This window comes from Nyctibius grandis, chromosome 3, assembly GCF_013368605.1.
Source record: "Nyctibius grandis isolate bNycGra1 chromosome 3, bNycGra1.pri, whole genome shotgun sequence".
Lineage (NCBI taxonomy): Eukaryota > Metazoa > Chordata > Aves > Nyctibiiformes > Nyctibiidae > Nyctibius > Nyctibius grandis.
Genome location: NC_090660.1, coordinates 67,676,883 through 67,695,715, shown reverse-complemented (window position 1 = coordinate 67,695,715; position 18,833 = coordinate 67,676,883). Strand labels below are relative to the sequence as shown.

At 39.2% G+C, this 18,833-nt stretch overlaps 1 long non-coding RNA gene across 1 annotated transcript in view; it reads right to left on the bottom strand.

Moving 5' to 3' along the window:
• LOC137661512 (uncharacterized) overlaps nucleotides 1-18,833 on the bottom strand; it is a 43,125-nt gene that overhangs the window by 22,931 nt on the left and 1,361 nt on the right. The window contains exon 2 of the long non-coding RNA XR_011047869.1: nucleotides 18,224-18,387. This is a non-coding gene — a long non-coding RNA (uncharacterized lncRNA). The remainder of the gene's footprint in view (nucleotides 1-18,223; nucleotides 18,388-18,833) is intronic.

The window sequence follows — 18,833 nt, the reverse complement described above, 5'->3', positions numbered from 1 at the left end:
AAAGGAAAAAAGAAGTACATTTCTTAACACTGGAAAATCCATACTTAGTATCTTTCTAGAGATTTGAAAGGATACTTTGATCATTCTTGCCAATTACGTACCTGTTAGAGGCAAGTATGTTTATGTATTTAATATTCAGCTAATCTCCAAAACCTTCTTTGATCAAACAGACATGCCATTTATCCTCAAACACTGTACCAAAATCTCATCTCTAGATAGCCTAATGTGTGAAGTGATGAATTTGTTTTCAAGTCTTTTACAGAATGCCTTCCATTTTTCACTTCAGATTAAAACACCTACCCTTTTAACAAGTGTATTGCCTCTCCTGAACATTATCTTTAAATATAAAAGAAATCATACCAGAATAGCTCCCTTAGGGTTTTGCCTTTTGACATTTCTCTACTTAGAAAACTTCTGAGAAGCAAAACTAATGGTATTATCCTTGCAGATACAATCCTTTTCTAAATGAACAGAAATATCTACATATTTCTCCTTCCCATCTGTGACACATTCCAGTGTGCCTTACAGACACAGATCCTGAATGACCTTCACAAACTCCCTGAAGCAGTGGACATGGAAGCTTGACTAGCGCTAGAACTGCAAGTTAGGGCTTCCATGCTCCTTCTAAAACGAAAGATTACTTCGTAAGTTTGCAGGAAAAAAACACATAGGTTTTGACATAAGTCAGTCCACCAACAGAGGTTTTGCAACAGAATCTGGACTCAGGTCTGTTATGTTAGAGGTCGACATGACAAATCCTAATAAAAAGTGTCATATTTTTGTGATTAATTTGCATTCTTACAGAACATATGCTTTCCAAGCAACATCCAAGCTTGTAATTCTTTTCTTCCTCTGTACCAAGCTTTCTCTTAAGTCTCTTCAAAAAACATTCCCAAAATGAAAATCCAGCCAAGAGTGCTTGCTTTATTCAACAAAGCAACAGATGCAAACACAGCATCACAATTCCTTTATGTATTTAGAATGTAATATTTGCTTTGAACCTCAGGCTGGGTCTTGGAGATGTTTTAAACATGGTCTTCATGTTTACTGAGGAAGTACTGGGCATTCCTTTCCTTACAGTACCAGGCATCTAACAATAGAAGGTTAAGACCTCTGGCAAGTAAGGCATACAGTCTGACAACTACACTGTAATATATATGGAGTCACCATCAGCAAAGCACTCCTTGTTTATAGTCCTAAAATTGAAGTACCAGAAGAGAGCCTCTGAGGAAAAACAAAACAAAACAAAAAAATACAACACTGTTGTAGGTGCAGTAAGATTTCATTTTCAAGTCCTACCAGAATTACTCTAGTATTTTTGCAGAACACACTTTAGCGTGGCCGCTTCACGGACTAAGTGTACGAGGCTCTGCATGCAGGTAGCTCTGGTCTATCACACTACAGTAGTCTGGGGTCCACCCATCTGATTTTGTACAATTGTTTTCACAGTGTGAAATGCAATTGTACTGACTTACTTAAGCACAGACCGCAGAGCTTGCTAATCTATAAGATGCAAAATAGACAATGAAAACATTAGACAGAAACATTTCATTACAGAAAAAATGCTCCTTTGTAGAGTGTAGCAATCTTTTCATCCTCACCTATCACAAAAATATTATGGATTGTCTCTGTTTAGCCTGCACCCAGGGCTAAACAATAACCAGTTGCTCTACCACCCAATGTCCCCTCCCTGACCAAGAAAGGGAATTGGGAAAAGAAGGAAGACTAGTGGGTTGAAATTTAAACAGGTTTAATAAAACAAGAAAACTAATATCAATACTAATACAAAAGACACAAAGTTATACCCAGCCCATGGAGCAGTGGCAAGTTGCCCTAGGGATAGCAATCAAGGAAGAGGAATGAATCCTAACCATCCCCAGCAAGATTTTCAATTTATAGCTAACCTGACATTAATGCTACAGAACACACCTGTGGGCCAGCCTGGGTCAGCTGCCCTGGATTTAACTGCTAATGGCCTTGATCACTATGGCTGGCCACACATTGAAACAAAATCTAACAGAAACTTGATTCTATAATTTTATCCCCACAAAACCAGGACAAGCATTTTTTCTTACCAATGATTAGATCAGTAAATAGTAGAACTTACTACAAGGATACTAAGAATACTCTTAAAAATTTACAAAGATAAAATTAAGTAGCCTTCAGCAAGTAGGTTTTTTAGGGTTCTCTTTCCAAATCACTAGATCTTTTTTTTTTTTTTCTTTCCCTTTAGTCAGAAGAGTCATTTTCTTTGCACAAATGTGATTTCTACCTGGGACAAATTTGTAGAAACAGATTTACAGAGAAGAATTCTGACACTTTTCTGGCAACTGGCAGTGATGCCTGGTGAAAGTAGCTAAATTTTCCTGTAGAAGTAATTTGCAAAAACTCATGAAAACAGCTTTTGAACTCATCCAAATGTCATCCCCCTAAAGACAAATCTAAATAGAAATGTCAGGATTATAATTTTTTACTCTCTTCAGGAACCTCATTTGGTATACTGCAAAGTCCCCTCTGTCATTATTATCCACGGGTAATAAACACCACCGTGACACTGCTGGAGGAAGGCTTCCTGGCCTTCTGGCTGCTTAGTGCAAAGCTACTCTACAACCACGATGCAAACTGAATGTATTCAGAGGCAGGCAAGAGTGAGATGTTTGTGCAGCAAGAAGCTGAGTTGAACTTGCTCAGGGTGGGGAGAAGGTGATGAGCGATACGGGCATGCGTCCACTCATCCACATCAATGCACCTGCCTGTTGCTGTGGTATGTGCTGGACTCCTCCTTGTGTGGGGTGCCCTGCTCAGAGCACAGATGAGTAAGCAGCTGTACCCCTTGGCAGGGACATGGGTTTGCACAGACACTACAGCCTGACCTTGTTATTTAAAACCAGTAGATAATTGCTACAGATTAATATTAAAGTGGTTTTTTTTTTTTTCACAGAAAAAGCACTGACTTTAAGTGTTGATTCTGATTTCTCTTTTAAAGCTGCCTAAACTGGATATCTATCATATAATTTTGCTAGGAGACTGTTTTGCTTCTAGCGATTTCAACTTGAATTCTCCAAAATCTGGTAAGATCTATTGAAGAATTAAAAAAAAAATGGCAGGTATCCCTGTTTTGTCTAACTCCCCATAATCAGGCACAAGCAAGTAAAAGAGGGTCCAAAGAAAAGCTGAGAGCTCTGTCCCTGCATGTGATAAATTACAGATCACTTGCTTTCGCCTTATGAGAAATGTAAGGCTTGTGGTACAAAAGCTGCCAGAGGACATCTCCAATATTTTGGGCTCCCTACAGTAGCAGGAAATATGTTCTGCGTAGACGAACCCAGCAGTACCACAAGCTGGCTATTTCTGCTATATAATCACACTTTTGGTTTTGTTTTGGTGAGTGCTCCAGTCATAAAAATAAAGTTCATGAGCAATCTGCATTCAACAAAGCAGCATGACAGGGACTTTAAACTGTGTATACCTGACAAAACTCATCTTCAGTGCAATGCTTTTTATATCCCCTGTCTTGATAGTTCATCTCCTAAACAAACTTTAGAAGCCTCTCATTTAAATTATTCATGGGTATAACCTGCTAAAAGGTGCTTCAGATGACAACTTAATAAAGGTTGATCTTGTGAAAACAGAACAGAACAAGATGACAAGAAATTAGAGTAGTATTCTTGGTTTTCCTTATTTTTTTTCTAATCCTGAGAAAGTTGTTTAACCTTGCTGTGCTTCATTGTATTCTCTATAAAATACGGATAATGATACATGCCTATTCTACGGAGAACTGGGAGAATAATTAACTTTACATTGAAAAGCTATGGGAATTAAAAGTATCATTACTTCACTGTTATTGTATAAAAAATCATCCTTCGACTTCCATTAAAGCCTTTGGTATTAAATATAACAAGAGTGGGCAGAAGTAATGAATGCCACAGTCCTTTATTTTCTCTATGGGTAAAGGTGTTTACTTATATGAATCAATTGGCAGATCCAAGTCCTTTTAGAGAAACAGAGCCAATCTTCTGTTTGAAGGAGGAAGAATCCCTATCAAATTCCTATCATCCATTTAGCTTAGGTTCTTCCCAGCTATTTTGTAGTGTTTCAGGTCTGGGAGCTTTTGAGTTTTGCTAGCATTACAATGCTGCTCTAGTAATTACACTGTGAAGAAAAATAATCTAAAAATAAGCTAAAGAAATCAAGCTCTGGTGTTAATGTCCCAGATGGGAGGAGAACAACAGTATGATGCTGACTAAACACAAATCTCTCTGCAGCTTTTTAACAAACCTTCCTCAATACAGTGCTGAAATAAATAAGGTGTTTCAAAGAATTCTTTGTTAAATATGAATCTTATTTTAAGACAGAGCCAATGTCCCAGTGAAAATTAGTAACAACTAGGAGTAGTGCAACATACCTCCCTCTTTCCTTTGCACTAACCAATGACTGTTTCTGAGAGCAACTCTTGCAAAATCAGAAGAGTTGTCAGCAGAAAGATGACTACATCAATATCAGAAGGTCAGAAGCTATTTGATCTATTAAAAAGGAGCATTGTGATAGCTGAGCTACACAGGTGAGATGCAGTAATAAAACCATATAATGACATTCCCTGTCTCCAAAGAATTTGCACTCTTATTATTAGGCAGAGGAAATAATTAAGATTTTGGATGTTATTGACCTTTGCAGTAACACCACCTTTGGATGTTACTGACGCCCTGTAAACCTCACCAAAAAAAAAAAAAGTGTGCAAGAATAACCCTAAGAATATTTAGAGGGTGCTTAAATAATAACCATCAAGGAAGATGCTTACCAGAGTTAATTTATTTTTTAAATTTTTACACATTTATATTCATTAAGTTTTTATGGCTTCAGATAAAATGTAGGTATTGAGTAAGATGGTTTGAAATTTTGGAAACTTGTTATAGCAGGTCAGATTTACATCCTAGCAAGCTGCAAAAGGCTTACCTCATGTCTCACAGAGAAGGCAATTTGCATTATTCGAATGCTGGGTCTTTACCTTTCCGTGGTTCCATGTCTTTTCCTTTCTGTGAAATGAAGAGCATATTTCATCCTCTAACTATAAATTTCTTCAAACATTACAGTCCCCTGCAGCTCTGAGTCACAATCAAGTACTTATTACAGTCTGGACTATCAGTATCTGATTGTGTTTTGATTCCCAAGTTCTGATTGAGATGAATGGTGTCGCTCTTCTGCAACAGCTAAATTAGTTTAAAAAAGCCACACAAACACTACAACCATATACTGTTTGTTTCTGTTGCAGAAAACTGATTAGCCTGCGACAAAAGAAATTAATTCTAATGTTTGAAGGGGGTCGGTGAATGAATTAAATGAAGGTTCTGTAAACTTCTCTTACATTTAATCACTAGAATAAAGAAGAGCTACTGTTATCTTCCAAAATGATCTTTCCTCGCTGCAGGGTAGAAAGTCAGAATAAAGAAAGGTAATACATTGACTTTATTAATGTCAGTGATAGTAAAGATAGATAGTACCAAATGAAAGGCCATGAAAAAAGCCTCAGGGTCCCTTGGCTAGATGAACTTGCAACAGCAGCATACCCACATTACACAAAGGATCGAAGCCACCCTGACAGTCAAGGTCTAAAGGGCCCAAAAGTTCTAAGCAAGAAATTTCACAGAAATTTTTAAGGATCTGGGATAAAGTTGGATTGAATAATGTCTACAACTGCTTCTGTGTCGTAACAGAAAAAACAAAATCCTAAAGGAGAATCCAAGAAAGTGCGCCACTTGTAAAATTGTTCAAAACAGCTCTTAGATGTCTACAATGCATCTTTCATTGTGGTTTTCTAAGATCTGTTTCTAGTGAATTATTCCAGAAAATAAGACGCTTCTACCCTCTCCTCTTCACAACTGAGGTTCAAGAAATTACTGCAATTCCTTTTTCTTTTATATTCCTAAATATTCCTCTAAAGATTATGGCAACTTCTGGAAAGTAGAAGACTATCATAAAATATATGGAGACCCATACAGTAGCCTTCATATAATTTTTTTTAATGTTAAAAGATGTGTACGAACAAAGTGGAGTGTGATTAAATAGCCTTAGTTGTGTGGGCTCTTTTTGTTTTGTAGACCTGTTTTTCATAGATCTGTGTAATTTTACCCTTAATACAGATGCATGTGAAGAAACCCCATGAACCCAGCTCGATACCAAATAATTTCATGTGTCATACAAGTTTTAGCTACATGCTTATTTACATACTGGGTAGTTTCTAGTGGCTTCTACTGCCCTAGAGACTTGAAATCATTTGGATGCTATTCTATTCATAGGTATTAATCACTAATTTTGTGTTCATTATGGGTTCAGTTTGCTATTATATGCCAAAAACACAAGTGGCTTTAATCAGGTGAATTAAAGCATACTGAGAAAAAGCATCAGTTACTTTCTTATACAAAGTTCTTGAGCTTCATTTCCCATTCTGCAGCGCAAGTCTTCTTTCTAGAGAATGAGTGTTAAATCAGCAGGGCTCTGCAATTACTGACTACTTAGAAGCCAAAGCGAGATTCAAGTGTAAACTTTGTTCGTTGATCTAAGTTGATACTGGCACAATCTAAATATGCATGTTTACCTGCCTGTGCTGGTTTTGGCTGGGAAAGAGGTAATTTTCTTCATAGTAGCGAGTATGGGGCTATGTTTTGGATTTGTGGTGAAAACAGTCTTGATAATGCAGAGATGTTTTCGTTATTGCTCAGCAGTGCTGACACAAAGTCAAGGCCTTTTCTCCTCTCACACCACCCCACCAGTGAGTAGGCTGGGGGTGCACAAGAAGTTGGGAGGGGACACAGCTGGGACAGGTGACCCCAACTGACCAAAGGGATATTTCATACCATATGGCATCATGCTCAGCATATAAACCTGAGAGAAGAAGGAAGTGGGGGATGTTCGGAGTGATGGCATTTGTCTTCCCAAGTAATCATTAGGTGTGATGGAGCCCTGCTTTCCTGGAGATGGCTGAGCACCTGCCTGCCTCAGGGAAGTAGTGAATGAATTCCTTTATTTGCTTTTTTTGTGCACACAGCTTTTGCTTTACCTCTTAAACTGTCTTTATCTCAACCCACAAGTTTTCTCACTTTTACTCTTCCGATTCTCTCACCCATCCCACCAGGGTGGAGTGAGCAAGCAGCTGTGGGGGGCTTAGTTGCCAGCTGGGGTTAAACCACAACACTTCCACCGATAGATTTACCTGTAATCTAGAGTGTGCTTTGAGTTCTATTTTTTCAATAGGAAATGGTTATGTGAAGCACTGGCACATCTAAAAATTAGCTAGAAACAGACTTTAAAAACAGGAAAGACAATAGAAATAATTAGTGAGCATTCTCTAATATTAACATATTTTTGCCTATACACTGTCAAACATTTTCATGAATGCAGATTCTGATTGAGTATATCCCAGAAAATGCAAAAAATCCTTGCATTTTTGCCTGCTTCTGTAGCAGGGTAGTAAGTCATACAGATGCAAACTGAGCATATAAAATAAATAATTGTATTCTTTTTCTTTAATATACTGAGACTTTAATTGTTCCAGGATGAGATTCTGCCATTGCTATAATATATAGCATAATGTTGACAAAACACATTTATACTTTTCTATCTCAGAGTCCACTGAAGACTTTCTTGCCACTGAAAGGCTCAACACACACACACAAGAAGAAATGCCATGTAGGTATACCCTCACACTTGCACATAGTCCCATTGTTTTACTTGAGAAGTTGCAGACTTTAGCAGAGTAATTTTCATGCTATAAAAAAACAATGAAATAAAACTTTCTCTCTCATACCTGGGTTTTCTTCAACGGATTTTTTGCTTTTGAAAAATTAGAAAGCTATTGAGTAAAACAGTTAAAGGCATTCAATCCCTATGAAGATTTATAGTTGGTTTATTGCCAAATATTTGATTATTTAGTTTTTTTATTTCTTTGGGTTAGTAGAAAATTGAGAACTTCCAGAAATCATGATGAAACAATCTTTCACATGATTTAAAGGGTGGAGACTTAGGCACTTATTCAGACCTTCTGGAGTACAAAATGCTCAGTCCTGTAGTTGCACGCAAGAATGAGTTAGCTTTAACAAGACCTTCCACTATTACCAATATGTAGTAAGAGGAAAACATTGGCCTTTGGCATTTACTCAAGGCTTAACACAAGCACCGGTTTGCTTACTTGTCCTTGTCTTGCACATGAAGATATGTGCATTAGGCCAAACAAAACAAATGAAAAAGATCACAAATGTATTTCTTATCACAACAGTTAGCCATATAATTTCTACAAGGGACCTAATGCCTACCTAAGGTCATCTGAAACAATCAGAAGCTTTTTAACTTGGCATACCTTAAACATGACTAATTAGTACAATCTTAATCTGTTTATTATACCCTGAACTCATGTATTCACTGCAAAGTTTGGCCTGCTAAGTTATGTCATGAAAGAGCTCCATTTGGGCTGGATCAGTTGAAAAGCTCAATGTCAGGGCTGAGTGCAGCAACAGGCTGTAATGGCCCTGATGAGCCCCACCTGGAACCTCCACTCACAACCCCTGGCCATGGCCCCTGAAGATCCATTTAGCTTCTGGTTGCTCTATGATGTAGGTTTATCTTCCATCTCCATCCCTGCATTGTTGTTCAAATTTCCTGCATTCACCTTAGATCTGGCTTGTTGCCTTGCTTTTGCCTTATGATCCCTGGACTGTTCATAGGATCTATTGCTGTTACTACCCTGCTTTGCTTATCCAGCTCAGATGCTATTGGACTGTGCCCTGGCAACGAGGGCACTGCTCATCCAGTGCTGTGGCTGCTCTCAGCTCCTGGTTTGCCTTTAACCTTAGAGTCCTGTCCTTGCTGCTCCCTGGTACTCAGTAGCCACCATTCCTGTCAGAAGTTAATCACTCTTAGAAGTGAGGCACCTGAAAGCACTCAGCATGTCATGCAAATAAGTATGCATGGAGAAGCACAAATCTACCAGGCTCACTATCAGCATATTTCACACGGAAGATTTGCCTTCAGTATCTTTTTTCTTTCTTTTTCTTCTGTAGCCACTCTTGCTTTTCAGAACCTTTCTAAAATGTGCTAGTGACACTTCCTCCATGATGCAGACACTAGGGTCTAGCTGTGTTACAGTCTATACGGCTTTGTACGAGAACAGCTGAAGGCAGAACATATCTTGCAGTTAGTGCTAGCAGAAACAGCTGCAGAAATGGCCAAAGAGAGATTTGTGCAGACAAAAAGAAGAAAAAAAGTTAAAATCTTGAGCTTTGCTTTGCACTATTCTCATTAGCAACCTCATTTTCTGCAACCTCTGTAACTTCTCAGATCCCAGTTTCATGTCATACCCTTTTCCTTCTCTCTCATCCTTTGTTTCCTGCCTTGTCCTTTTATCCATCCTCTTTCCTTCACTCTTCACTTAATCTTCTCCTAACTACGTTTACATGTCATAAACTTGTGAAACTACCCCAATGCTTGCTGCCATACAGTTCACTCATGCATATTGTTCCTCATATCCATATTCTCCCAACAATCTAGTTTCATATAACTTACTAAATAATGTGCTCCTCAGACACAGATCTGAAGTTTCATTTTTACTGCCCCAGCCATCTGCACATATTCCAAAGACTTAACAATAGTCAACTGCATCATCCAAAAAGCAAAAACAAGCAAAAAAAAATAGGTGTTAAACCTCTGCCAAGTTTGGAGAAAAATATCAATTGTTTTTTTTGGAAAGCATAAAGAGTTTGGAGAAGGCTAAGAGCAAAGATTATGTTCTGTTAGAAGACCTTTAAAAAGGAATCTGCATGCTGAATATTAAGCATAAATCTTTTGCTAAGTCTGTTGGATCTAATGCATCCTTTCTCCATTTCTCATAAAAAATATTTAAAACATAGAATATTAGATCCTATGAACTTAAAAAAAAAGCACATTAATTTTAATGATCTCTATACAAGAAACGATTGTTTCCTTGCCTTTTTGGTAGCCTGTTGGTAAAAGACGGTTTTATACAGTCCAAAAGACGACTGAATTACTGTCTATGAAAACTCAATCCTATAGATTAAAAGACATAAATTCTCTTAGGGAAAAAACTCATATAAAGTTCACCTTCTCACTTTGCCAAAATATTAAATGTGTTAGAAATGAAACTAGAGACATTTGCATTTTTTACATATTTACAACATGCAGCTAGCTGTCCTCATCTTTCCTACTTAAAGGTAAAAGCAGCATGAAAGAAATAGATATAGAATAGATAGCCACTCTACGTAGACCGTTGGTCTTAAAAGCCTCTGAAATTATTGCACATAGGCGAGATGACTATCCGTAAGAGGACTAATGACAGTGTATTATCAGCCCATATACAGAGGAGAGGCTCTACAAGTTAAATGTTAATTCATATAAATTAAATTACATATTGTTCCATGTTTGATTAACAAAATCAGGCAAAATTACAGGCAAATTCCCAACATTAATTAACTTCAGAATAAAATCTTTGCTATTATTTAAGATACAAAATACAGTAACTTCCTTTTAACATGACTCATTCAAGGGAAGCTCATAGACTGTTTGGCTTCAAACTGTTAATCATGGTGGCATACAATTTTTCTCAGTTCGAAGGACTGTGTTGCTCCTAAAGAAAATAGCATTATAAATTTAGCAAAACACCCTATTGATTTCAGCAAAGGACGACACACAGAGTCTGTTGTTGGCTCACTGTCAGTTACAGCCAGAGACAGATCAACATATTTCCATGCAGAATGTCTCGTGCTTGCAGTTTACAATCAATGAGTAGGACAGAGGTGACAATATATGACACTTTCTGCTGAAACATTAATTTTGTATCCTAATATACCTCTCAGACAAGTTACAAGTGGTTGAAAGCAGAAATACTGAAGGAAGACATTTCTATTCCCATCATGGGTCATGGAAAAAAAAGAAATGAAAGTAGGTATCCATAACCTTTTGAAAGAGAAGAATGGCTTAATATACCCTGTTATTTGGAAAATATCATTACAGAGGAATAAGTTACTTCTATATGTGAAATCTAAAAAACAAACACTTGTCCTGGTACCAAATTCTAAAAGACTTTTTTTTACATTTGATTGCATGACTAGATTTTATTTTATAGTATGTCAACCGTTATCTAGATGTGATCAGTTTGTTATGTTCATGAAAAACATTTGGTTACATACTTATCAGTGACTACAGGCCACTGGAACCTTTCCACTGCTACAACCTCAGGCTTGTTCTTAACAGAAGAAAAAAGCACGAAGGCACAAGTAGTACATTGGAAAAGTAATCTGAAGAAGGCCAGACAGCTGATCATGAGAGACACATCCTTGAGACCAATGTCTATGGCCACAGATTCCATTTAATTTCATATTTCATTTCAGTCATTTACATCTTTAAGTTAATATATATATATTTCTAGTATGTGCTTTAAATGTTTTGAAATCTGAACTGAGCATAACTCATGTTCTGACAGCTAAAATAATACTTCTGGCTCAGTGCCATCCTTTGCCTGCAGCCAGGAGCACTCCCAACATGACTGCTCCAGGGTGCCCGAGAGTGCTAACACCACCCTAGCAGAGCATTTCATGGCAAGGTAAAAAAAGCCTCTTGCACCTTCCTAACAAGATGTATGCAGGTATATCACTTTTGGTAATTATCACTGCTATTCCTGCTTACTCAGGGCAACAAAAGAGGATGTTTCTTCTACTGTTGTATCATATTTCCCTGATAGACCAGATAAGAGTTGTGATCACTTAAATGGGGCATGAGAGCTGGGATGCATGGACAGATTACAGGCATCCCAAATAAATGTAGGTGACTCAAACCTCAACACATTTTATTTGCAACTGATCCTGCCTGCTTCAGAGGAGCGTGATCGTGACCCACAGCATGTGTGACACTGTTCAACTGCTTAATGCAATTAATCTCTGAGAAGACTGTATTTCAAAATGTACAGCAACGAAAACCTCTATTCCTAAAAATTAAAAATGCCTTAGTGCACTGGTTTTGGCTGGGACAGAGTTAATTTTCTTCACAGTAACGAGTATGGGGCTGTGTTTTGGATTTGTGGTGAAAACAGTGTTAATAATACAAGGATATTTTAGTTATTGCTGAGCTGTGCTTACACAGAGTCAAGGACTTTTCTGCTTCTCACACCACCCCACCAGTGAGTAGGCTGGGTGTCCTGGTTTGGCCTAAACCAGGTCAATTTTCCTTTCAGTGATTTTTACTTTCAGCTAAGTCTCCTCTAAGTAACTGCACTTTCTGAAACTAACTGCATGTTTTGCAGACAGTGTCTGCTTCCAGGACTGATAACGCTCGAAGTTTGTAGTTATCACTGAGGCACCGGTAGGGATGTTGTGCAGAAAGGCTCTTGCTGTACTTGTTCTTGAGAGAAACCAAGGTCACTGCTGAATTCCTCACTGCTTACGAGTGAAGAGCCGAAGGGGGGTCGCAGCTGCAGGGGGGAGCGGACAGGGCAGGTGACCCAAAATTGACCAACGAGGGTATTCCATCCCATACACGTCATTCTCGGTATAAAGCGGGGGGATCATGAGGGTCTCGCTCTCTTTCTGCTATGGCCGGTGTCCAAGGAGGACTCCGTCTGTTTTCCTGCTGCCCCCGATCCCGATCCGTGCATCCCTGAATCCAGCTCTCGACCGTCGCTAGGCCCAGCCTGGGCCTTCCCGGAGCCTGCCCTGCAGTGCCGGTGGTGACGTGGCTGACTTCAGGGGAGCTCAATCTTGGTTCTGTATATATATTTGTATATATTTGATTATTTCTATTATTGTTATTATACTCTTTTTCATTATTATAGTTTATTAAAACTGTTTTAACTTTCCAACCCGGAAGCCTCTCTCCCTTTTCCCTTTCCCTTTCCCTTCGGGTGGGGGGGGAGGGTTAACAGAGAGCATCTGCCATAGGTTTAATAGCCGGCCCAGCTTTAAACCGTGACACTGGGGGTGCACAAGAAGTTGGGAGGGGACACAGCCGGGACAGCTGACCCCAACAGACCAAAGGGATATTCCACACCATATGGCACCACGCTCAGCATATAAAGCTGAGAGAAGGAAGGGGGGGATGTTCGGAATGATGGCATTTGTCTTCCCAAGTAACAGTTACACATGATGGAGCCCTGCTTTCCCAGAGATCACTGAGCATCTGCCTGCCTCTGGGAAGTAGTGAATGAATTCCTTGCTTTGCTTTGCTTGTGTGTGGCTTTTCCTTTACCTATTAAACTGTCTTTATCTCAACCCACAAGTTTTCTCACTTCTACTTTTCCAATTCTCTCCTCCATCCCAACTGAGGGGGAATGAGCAAGTGGCTGTGTGGGGCTTAGTTGCTGACTAGGGTTAAAACCAACACTTAGCAAGGTTACAGCACCAACTGCCTCTCTGAAGGGGGCGGGAGAGGGACAGAGTGTGAACTACTAAAAGACATTAAAGAGGCAAATGAAACTTAAAGACCAGTACAAATACTCCTTGAAGTAACCTGGCACATAGACATGGCCTGAAGTAAATGATGATTTACTCATTTTAAAGATGCCTTTTTCAATCAACTAGCTCTGGAACTTTTGGGAGTCTTTATTCTGATCTAAAGCTTCATCAGCATCCAACCACTTTTATCTAAGACAGTTATGCTGCATTTGTTTACCCAAATTGTAGATTACTAAGACCAAAGATGCAGAGACACTAGAGCTTGCATATGTAGATGTTATGTCTTACAGGTGAAATCTTTCAAGTCTCACCTGTCAAAGCAACACTAAAGAAAAGTGACTAAACTACTTCCAGAGCCAGGCCACACCTGAAAGCAGCATAGCTGCATTCCAGTTTCAGAGGTCCACATCAACAGCCTACTGAGCCAGCTTGATGTTTCGCTGCTCATCAGAACTGGGGGTGGGTTACAATGTGATATGTGACTGTACAGTCAGACTAGTCCATTACAGCTTAACTATGAGTGGGTTGGTGCTGTATGTGCAACTGAACGGACTCATCTTGGGTTTGGCACTCTGTGGGGTCTGATCCAGCTCCCTTCCTCGGAACCTGAACACTACTTACTAGTAATATTGGAAATGGCATGATGGCTGCTGGGGTACAAATGAGAGCCACAGAAGGTACACTCCATATCTGGGAGCAAATAATGCAAAAATAAAACATTTTAAATGTATGATAGGCAGGCCAAACATTAAGGGTAAGAGAAACTGCTTTCCAGCAGTTATTACTTTCCCCTTTATGTTACTTATAATTTTCTCAACAGTACAGTATTTTTTGCTCTGAGACAAGATGTTAATGTGGGAAGACCAGGTCTGCAAGACAGGAGAAAGCCACTGCAGCACTTCTCCTTTTCAGAGCCCGCTTCCTGAAACAGGCTACGCCAATGATAATATATGATACACCGTGAAGTATGTGCTCACTGTATCCAATTGCCAGAAGTGATATCTACTGTAGGGAACACAGCACAGTATCGGAAAACTGTAACTTCTACTTCTATAGCAAACGCTTTTTGTGTTCTACACCTGTAAAACCAACCAGTCAAAGCTTGTCAAGAAAGAAAATCCATCAAAAATAAAGGAAAAGAAAAAAGGCAATGAAAAGAAAAATGAAAAAGACAAAAGAAAGAGCTCAATGCATATATTGTATGAAGGCAAGAATATCAGGAAGATATCAATATGAGAAGGCATACAAAACAGATACAGTAAATCAACTATAACTTTAAAATGCTTGATAATTAAAGGTGAAAAAAGAGCAGAATGAGATTAGACTGGGGGAAGGAAGTCTAATAAGATTGTGGAAACTAGAGAAAAAGATTAAGTTACATGTAAAACGAATGAGAAAAAGGACGTTACACAAAGACTCATCAAAAGTTGTAAGTTTTAAACATAAATTAAAAGTATATGACCGTTCAGTGTAGTTTCAGTAGGAAGACACTACATTTTTAAATTTTGTGGAATAGAAGGAAAGCAGCAGCTTCTGATCTCCATATCAGTCTAAACACTGGACTAAGAATAACGGGAGAGGTGCCTGAGGACTGGAGGAAAGCAAATGTCACTCCAGTCTTCAAAAAGGGCAAGAAGGAGGACCCGGGGAACTATAGACCGGTCAGCCTCACCTCCATCCCCGGAAAGGTGATGGAACAACTTGTTCTTGGTGCTGTCTCTAGGCACGTCAAGGATAGGGGGATCATTAGGGGCACTCAGCATGGCTTCACCAACGGGAAGTCATGCTCAACCAACTTGATAGCCTTTTATGAGGACGTTACCCGGTGGATAGATGATGGTAAAGCTGTGGATGTGGTCTATCTCGATTTCAGTAAAGCGTTTGACACGGTCTCCCACAGCATCCTTGCAGCTAAACTGAGGAAGTGTGGTCTGGATGATCGGGTAGTGAGGTGGATTGTGAACTGGCTGAAGGAAAGAAGCCAGAGAGTGGTGGTCTATGGGACTGAGTCCAGTTGGAGGTCTGTGTCTAGCGGAGTTCCGCAAGGGTCGGTTCTGGGACCAGTACTATTCAATATATTCATTAATGACTTGGATGAGGGAATAGAGTGCACTGTCAGCAAGTTCGCTGATGACACCAAACTGGGAGGAGTAGCTGACACACCAGAAGGCTGCGCAGCCATTCAGAGGGACCTGGACAGGCTGGAGAGTTGGGCAGGGAGAAATTTAATGAAATATAACAAGGGCAAGTGTAGAGTCCTGCATCTGGGCAAGAACAACCCCATGTACCAGTACAAGTTGGGGACAGAGCTGTTGGAGAGCAGCGTAGGGGAAAGGGACCTGGGGGTCCTAGTGGACAGCAGGATGACCATGAGCCAGCAATGTGCCCTTGTGGCCAAGAAGGCCAATGGCATCCTGGGGTGTATTAGAAGGGGTGTGGTTAGCAGGTCAAGAGAGGTTCTCCTCCCCCTCTACTCTGCCCTGGTGAGGCCGCATCTGCAATATTGTGTCCAGTTCTGGGCCCCTCAGTTCACGAAGGACAGGGAACTGTTAGAGAGAGTCCAGCGCAGAGCCACGAAGATGATTAAGGGGGTGGAACATCTCCCTTATGAGGGGAGGCTGAGGGAGCTGGGTCTCTTTAGCTTGGAGAAGAGGAGACTGAGGGGTGACCTCATTAATGTTTATAAATATGGAAAGGGCAAGTGTCATGAGGATGAAGCCAGGCTCTTCTCAGTGACATCCCTTGACAGGACAAGGGGCAATGGGTGCAAGCTGGAACACAGGAGGTTCCACATAAATATGAGGAAAAACTTCTTTACAGTGAGGGTGACCGAACACTGGAACAGGCTGCCCAGAGAGGTTGTGGAGTCTCCTTCTCTGGAGACATTCAAAACCCGCCTGGACACGTTCTTGTGTGATATGATCTAGGTAATCCTGCTCCGGCAGGGGGATTGGACTAGATGATCTTTCGAGGTCCCTTCCAATCCCTAACATTCTGCGATTCTGTGATTCTGTGTAATAAGTTCAGAAAACGATGGATTCTTCTCATCCTACTAATGGCTGCTCTTGGTGAAACTCTTTGTCCAGTTCTTCAGCTCTAACATTTTTAGTTTCTAATGACTTTCCTACATTGGACATGTCCCTCTGGTGAGAATAATAAAAGAAACAGAAACAGCAACTACCATTAACTCTGAAAACTCTGGTCCTACTGTCTTTCTGAGGACAACTTTTTGCTCCTGCTTCATTGGTATAATGGAAGATGATGGATATTTTCAATTAGGAAAAATATGTGAGAAAAAACCAATTAAATATGTGAGAACTGGCAATATTACATCTTTCACAATTATTTTATTCAGTTATACCACTAACAATTGGAATTATTTACTCAATTAGAAATTCATAATCTTAACATTTCTCTGAGTTATTTTAAAAATTACAATTTTTGTCTTAGCTTTTTGTCTGCCTACGATGTAACATCAAGTACTACTTACCCACATCTTTGTATTATCCCTCTCAAGCCAATTCATCTGAATATACAGAGAGCATCCATGCTCGAAACAGAAATTTAACCTTTAGCTTTATGGATCAGGTTATCTATTTACATTTCAATAGTATTTTGATTATAAGATATTCTGCATTGATTCATCACTATTTACTACTCTGTTGGGGGTATTTTTTTTACGTGAGCTTTCTGGACTACATGCAGACACAACATTACATCCTGTTGTTTTTTTTTTTCCATTTTATGGCCTTCAAAAAGCATCAGTTGAAAAACTCAGGCAGAAGTAACTTCCAATAAAGAAGGAATTCTGATTGTTTAGATCTCAGGGCCACCATGAATTACTTCTTAATTATTTTTTCTCAAACTGACGGAACCTCTATATGGCTAGATAACAGTTATAACAAATGTGGTTGAAGAAGTTAAGTGCTGACATTCAGAACACTTCTTCAGATGTTTGTCAGTAGGGAAAACAAATGGCAGGTAACCCACAGAACAGTAAATATCCATAATTAAAACAGCTACATGAGGATTTGTTTCTATGTCTGCACACAGTGTCTAACACAAAAGCCAAGGCAAAAAGGGAAAGAAAGAACAAAAAATTACCAGAAAAATCTGATTTCATTAACTACAGAAAAGAGCAGAATCAGGAAACAATCACTTTTTCAAAGTGATAGTAAGTTATGAATATTTTCTAAAAAGTTGTGTCAACATTCAAATGCATGCACCAGAATGTGAAATAACTAACTAGGAATAGAGCTAAGGTGTACGTCTCTCATATCGTTCTCCTTGCATTATCTTTCCATTGCTAAACAAGCAAGTAAAGAAATTCTTACTTGGTATGGATAATACTTAAGAAATCCAAGCCTTAAGAAATCCAACAAAACATTACCCTGTTATAACTATAAAATAAGTTATTAGAACCAAGTACTGAAAGAATAAGTTTGCAGAGATGGTAAAAAACCCCCAAACTTTCACAGAATGTTTTGGGGGCGTGTTGGCCCACACAACCCATTGTTTTATAAGGGTGAAAGGATGTTCACTGTGCTTCAGCTAAGAAGTGCTCTACATGGGTTTTGAACTCAGATAACCTATACAGAGCTTTGACAGGCCTGTCATGTAATACTTAAACTGAGATATGTTTTTTTGAGATTAATTTACACTCAAATGAAAAGAAGCGTTGCCCAAATTATGCACATCTCAAATTTAAAATAATGACAATACATATTTTTCACATCAAAATGCAGAAGTTACATACTGTAACAGAAAATATGTACCTTACTTCTGGTTTGATGATGGATAATGCAAGTTAGAGTAGATTTGGAGAATCATATACGCTTGAGTAGAATTTTCTGCTTAGACCTCAATGCTGAAGCTTCTTTTCAGCTCTGAGAGAAGACAGCAGAATGATCTTCCTAATTGGATGTCATGTCCATGTGCCCTGTAAATGGAAAAAAAATGGTATCAGTTCAAGCATAACATGGTAATTTACAGGGAGAAAAGGTATCTGAAAAATTCCCTTAAAATTAATGAGCAAAATATGGCCGTAACGTCTCTCCTGAGTGAATACTGATTAAGGGCACTTTGTCTGACAGGTAACAAGTATGTGTCGGTCATGCATGAGAAGATCTAGGGTATGATGGAAAGAGAGGGAATGAAAAACAGGAAAACCTCATACATGCAATAGGCAGGGAATTACATCTATCTAAAAATTCTTAATAGAAAAGATATTCAATACTCAAGGCCAGCAAAAATTAATTAAGTTTACCATCTGAGGGCAAGGCATGTTGCAATGTAAAAAAGGAATTCATTTGCTTCTCCTCCCCTCCATTTCTCTCATGCAAGGGTGCGTCAGTTGCAGCAGTAATAGTATGGCAATTTGTAGGA